The sequence below is a fragment of the Procambarus clarkii genome, chromosome 4 (assembly GCF_040958095.1).
Source record: "Procambarus clarkii isolate CNS0578487 chromosome 4, FALCON_Pclarkii_2.0, whole genome shotgun sequence".
NCBI lineage: Eukaryota > Metazoa > Arthropoda > Malacostraca > Decapoda > Cambaridae > Procambarus > Procambarus clarkii.
In genome coordinates, this window is record NC_091153.1 from 19,818,487 (window position 1) to 19,824,486 (window position 6,000).

At 45.8% G+C, this 6,000-nt stretch overlaps 1 protein-coding gene across 1 annotated transcript in view; it reads right to left on the reverse strand.

The window, feature by feature from the left end:
• LOC123751063 (pyrethroid hydrolase Ces2a) overlaps positions 1-5,353 on the reverse strand; it is a 343,394-nt gene extending 338,041 nt beyond the window's left edge. Inside the window, exon 1 of the mRNA XM_069333166.1 lies at positions 5,095-5,353. The gene's annotated coding sequence lies outside the window, so the exon portion shown is untranslated. The remainder of the gene's footprint in view (positions 1-5,094) is intronic.
• Positions 5,354-6,000: the final 647 nt, after the last annotated feature.

A 6,000-nucleotide genomic window follows, 5' to 3' on the forward strand; every position in this document is an offset into this window, starting at 1 on the left:
TCCAAATTTTTGGCAGTTCACCTGTTACCAGTGACTTGTTGTACACCATGGAGAGTGGTAGGCACAGAGCTTCTGCTCCTTCCTTTAGGAGCCATGGTGAGATTCCATCCGGGCCTATAGCCTTTGTCATGTCCAAATCTAGCAGATGCTTCCTCACCTTCCCACTGGTAATCACAAACTCCTCTAGTGGTGTCTGGGTTGGTGTTCCCTCCCTTATCTTTGGGACTTCTCCTTGCTCTGAGGTGAAGACTTCCTGGAATTTCTTATTGAGTTCCTCGCACACTTCCTTGTCGTTTGTAGTGAATCTTTCTGCAGCTATCCTCAGTTTCATTATCTGTTCCATCACTGTTGTTTTTCTCCTGATGAGGCTATGCAGAAGTTTGGGTTGAGTCTTTGCCTTGCTCGCTATGTCATTTTCATATTGCCTCTCTACCTCTCTTCTCACCCTGACGTATTCATTCCTGGCGCTCTGGTATCTTTCTCTGCTCTCTAGTGTTCTGTTGTTTTTATAGTTTCTCCATGCCCTTTTACTTAGCTGCTTTGCTAGCTTGCAGCTCTGGTTAAACCAATGGTTTCTCATCTCCACTTCATTTTTTTCCTTTTGGACTGGGACTTACTTGTCTGCCACCTTCTTACACTTCTGTGTGAAGTAGTCCATCATGTGTGTCATGTGTCATGTGTCATGTGTATACTCACCTAATTGTACTCACCTAATTGTGCTTGCGGGGGTCTTTGGTCCCGCCCCTCAACCGTCAATCAACTGGTGCAATCAACTGTGTGTGTGTGTGTGTGTGTGTGTGTGTGTGTGTGTGTGTGTGTGTGTACTCACCTAGTTGTACTCACCTAGTTGTGCTTGCAGGGGTTGAGATCTGGCTCTTTGGTCCCGCCTCTTACCTGTCAATCAACAGGTGTACAGGTTCCTGAGCCTATTGGGCCCTATCATATCTACACTTAAAACTGTGTATGGAGTCAGCCTCCACCACATCACTTCCTAATGCATTCCATTTGTCAACCACTCTGACACTAAAAAAGTTCTTTCTACTATCTCTGTTGCTCATTTGGGCACTCAGATTCCACCTGTGTCCCCTAGTGCGTGTACCCCTTGTGTTAAATAGCCTGTCTTTCAACCCTGTCGATTCCCGTGAGAATCTTGAATGTGGTGATCATGTCCCCCTAACTCTTCTGTCTTCCAATGAAGTGAGGTTTAATTCCCGTAGTCTCTCCTCGTAGCTCGTACCTCTCAGCTTGGGTACTAGTCTGGTGGCAAACCATTGAACCTTTTCCAGTTTAGTCTTATCCTTGACTAGATATGGACTCCATGCTGGAGCCGCATACTCCAGGATTGGTCTAACATATGTGGTATATAATGTTATGAAAGATTCCTTACACAAGTTTCTAAAGGCCGTTCTTATGTTAGCCAACCTGGCATATGCTGCTGATGTTATCCTCTTGATATGAGCTTCAGGGGACAGGTCTGGTGTGATATCAACCCATAGGTATTTCTCTCTCTCTGACTCTTGAAGTATTTCATCTCCCAAATGATACCTTGTATCTGGTCTCCTGCTTCTTACCCCTATCTTCATTACATTACATTAGCTTGGGTTAAACTCTAACAGCCATTTGTTCCACCATTCCTGCAGCTTGTCCAGGTCTTCTTGAAGCCTCAAGCTGTCCTCCTCTGTCTTAATCCTTCTCATAATTTTGGCGTCGTCAGCAAAAATTGAGAGGAATGAGTCTATACCCTCTGGGAGATCATTCACGTATATCAGAAACAGGATAAGTCCAAGTATAGAGCCCTATGGGACTCCACTGGTGACTTCAGGCCATTCTGAGGTCTCACCCCTCACTATAACTCTCTGCTTCCTATTGCTTAGGTACTCCCTTATCCACTGGAGAGCCCTACCAGTTACTCCTGCCTGTTTCTCCAGCTTATGCATCAACCTTTTATGGGGGACTGTGTCAAAGGCTTTCCGAAAGTTAAAAAAAATACAGTCTGCCCGTCCTTCTCTTTCTTGCTTAATCTTTGTCACCTGATCGTAGAATTCTATCAAGCCTGTAAGGCAAGATTTACCCTCCCTGAACCCATGTTGAAGGGTTGTCACGAAGTCTCTTCTCTCCAGATGTGTTAACAGGTTTTTTCTCACAATCTTCTCCATCACCTTGCATGGTATACAAGTTAAGGACACTGGCCTGTAGTTCAGTGCCTCTTGTCTGTCATCCTTTTTGTATATTGGTACTACATTAGCAGTCTTCCATATTTCTGGTGGAGCTCCCGTTTCCAGTGACCTACTATACACTATGGAGAGTGGCAAGCAAAGTGCTCCTGCACACTCTTTCAATACCCATGGTGAGATTCCGTCCGGCCCAACAGCTTTTCTCACATCCAGCTCCAATAGGTGCTTCTTGACCTCATCTCTTGTAATTTCGAACCTATCCAAGGTCACCTAGTTTGCTGCCATCTCTCCTAGTGCCGTGACATCTCCCTGTTCTATTGTAAAGACCTCCTGGAACCTTTTGTTGAGTTCTTCACACACCTCTTTGTCATTCTATGTGTACCTGTCCTTGCCCACCCTAAGTTTCATCACCTGTTCCTTCACTGTTGTCTTCCTCCTGATGTGACTGTGTAGTAGCTTGGGTTCGGTCTTGGCTTTATTAGCTATATCATTTTTATACATTTCCTCAGCTGCTCTTCTCACACTGACATACTCGTTCCTGGTTCTCTGGTATCTCTCTCTACTTTCTGGTGTTCTGTTATTAAGGAAGTTCCTCCATGCCCTTTTGTTCAGCTCCTCTGCTCTCATACATTCCCTTTTAAACCACGGATTCTTCTTTTGCTTCTGTTTTTTCCTGTCGGGCTGAGACAAACCTGCTTACAGCCTCCTGACATTTTTGGGTGACATAGTCCATCATGTCTTGTACGAACTTGGTTCCGAGTTCTGTGTCTCATTGTATATCCCATAGGAATTTATTCATCTCCTCATAGTTTCCCTTTCGGTACGCCAGCCCTTTGTTTCCCAGTTCTTTTTGGGGGTGATAATTCCGAGCTCAACCAGGTACTCAAAGCTCAATACACTATGATCACTCATTCCCAAGGGGGCTTCCAACTTAACTTCCCTTATATTCGACTCATTTAGGGTAAATATCAGATCAAGCAAGGCTGGTTCATCCCCTCCTCTCATTCTTGTTGGTCCCTTGACGTCTTGACTTAGAAAGTTTCTTGTTGCCACATCCAGCAGCTTAGCTCTCCATGTGTCTGGGCCTCCATGTGTGTCTCTGTTCCCCCAGTCCATCTTCCCATGGTTGAAGTCTCCCATGACTAGTAGTCTGGATCCGTTCCTGCTAGCCACAGAAGCTGCTCTCTCTATTATATTGATGGTGGCCAAGTTGTTTCTATCATATTCCTGTCTGGGTCTTCTGTCATTCGGTGGGGGGTTATATATGATTACTACTATAATTTTCTGTCCTCCATTGCTATGATGCCTGATATGTAGTTACTGAAATCTTCACAGTTCTGAATTTCCATCTCTTCGAAACTCCAACCTTCTCTTAGTAGCAAAGCTACACCACCTCCTCCTCTCCCCTCTCTCTTTCCTTAGTACATAGTAGCCCTGCGGAAACACTGCGTTTGTTATGATTTTCGTTAGCTTTGTTTCTGTGAGTGCTATTATGTCTGGATTCTCTTCTAGTGCCCATTCTCCGAGTTCACTTGCTTTATTTGTAATCCCATCTATGTTAGTTTACATCGCTTTGAAGCTCACTTTCTTCTGTTCGCTTTCTTGTTCCTTTCTTGGCGAGCATTCTGCTGGTGTGGGAAGCTGTTCCCTGGGTGAGAAGATCTGTGAGGTAGTTTGCAGGGCCTCAGAGGATTTTGGGGTGGGGGTTTAAGAGAAGGGGGGACAGGTAGGGTGTGGGTTATGGAGATAGGGGGGACATGGAGGATACGGGGTGAGGGGGGAGGAGCAATAGGGAGGGTATGGGATGAAGGGGGAGGGGGGACAGGGGGGAAAAGGTGGGACATGATGGGAATGGGGAAGGGGTGACAGGGTCAGAATGGGGTGGGGGGGAGGGAGGGTAGGGTGGGGGCAGGTAGGGTGAGGGCAAGGGAGGGTTGCTATGCAGAGGGGGGTGATTCTATGTGTGTGTGTGTGTGTGTGTGTGTGTGTGTGTGTGTGTGTGTGTGTGTGTGTGTGTGTGTGTGTGTGTGTGTGTGTGTGTGTGTGTGTGTGTGTGTGGGTGTGTGGGTGTGAAAAAATCAATTGATTGACAATTGAGAGGCAGGCCCAAAGAGCTAGAGCTCAACCCCGGCAAGCGCAACTAGGTGAGTACACACACACGAGCGCGTTAGTTGGGCAGTTAGGATCAGGCGCGTTATCATAGTGTCTGGAATATCTTAAGAAATTTAATGTTTATGAAGTACTGTCAGAACCTACCATATATACGGGTGTTTACTTTAAAAAAAACATGAACAAATAACATATAACTGTAACACAAGGCAACACGAGCAGTGTCTGCTATTACCGAGACAGGAAGGTCGATCAACCCCGCTATACAGGACCACACATTATAACTCGCCTGGCTTGAGGTAAGGGGGGGGGGGGTAGCTGGTGGGTTGGTACCTCTCTATCTAGGTCATCTCACATTGAATACCGAGTACCGAGTGATTGAAAAATATATCATGGATACTTCTTTTTGTTTTAATGATGTCAATAATCAGGGGTTGGTATTTGGCAGACATCCTCAGTTGCGTTTTGTTCAATCAATGTATAACTGCTTCCTTAACGTTGCCTGGGAATTCGCTGAGCCCTGGTGACCTCATTAGCCTAGTCATACCTGTGTTCTTGTTAACGTTATTTCGTTGGAAGGTTCGACTCGGCGCGTGTTTGAGTCACTTCCAGTCCTCAGCGACCACTCGCCTCTGGCCCGCCTCCCACCCTAACACAGAAATTATAGCTATTGTAAAAATAACACTAAATAACATGACCTAAACAAGGTCGATGAATAAAACTCGTCTTCGGCAAATTATGCCTACATATATGTATTATAGGAAGCACAAGTAGTGTTTACACTTGTTACAAGCAGTACTAGAGAACATACCAGCAGGGAAGGGGCGTGTTGCTCCACGTCAACACTCGCACGACCTCAGGGTTACCTCTCCTCACCCACCGCCAATTTTCAGCACTTTCCTGACTAATCCGTCACAGTTTTCTTGAACACTTAGTTTAGTAATACTTTAAGGGGACACAAACTTGCTGCAGGACGGCCAATGTTGTTGTTGACCGGTTGGTGGTAATGTTGGTGTCGCCACAACACTTGCTGAAGAATTGTCACAACACCTTGTGTCGCCTCACACTGCCAACACCTGTGCCGCCACACACCGTCACCTGCCAACACCTGTGGTGCCACACACCGCCACTTCTCCAGCGCTGTATCATACACATATTACTAGAAAAAACACAAAATATAAATCATATGCTCCAAACAATCTTATTATTCCTTTAATATAGTTCCATGTTACTAACCTAGAGACACTAATACCGTAATACAGAGCGGGGTCAATACTCGGCAACTCTACCTGTTGCTATGGCGACCAGTCACTACACCCTGGACGGTGACTTCAATAAGTTCTTATTCAACAAATATATTTAAAATTATAGTTCTTCAAGTGTTTAGTCACAAACATAAAAATAATACACAATGGAAGTCAAAATATACGTTTTGTAAGGATAAAAGGAGACCAGTAAACTGCAAATATCTGGCAAGCCGGCCCCCTACAATAGTACATTGTCAGTAGTGATGTTCTTGATTGTTCCCCTACGGGTAATGCTACCCACCTGGCTCCCTCCCCTAGGGTAATGCTACCCACCTGGCTCCCTCCCCTAGGGTAATGCTACCCACCTTGCTCCCTCCCCTAGGGTAATGCTACCCACCTGGCTCCCTCCCCTAGGGTAATGCTACCCACCTGGCTTGCTCCCCTAGGGTAATGTAACCCACCTGGCTCCC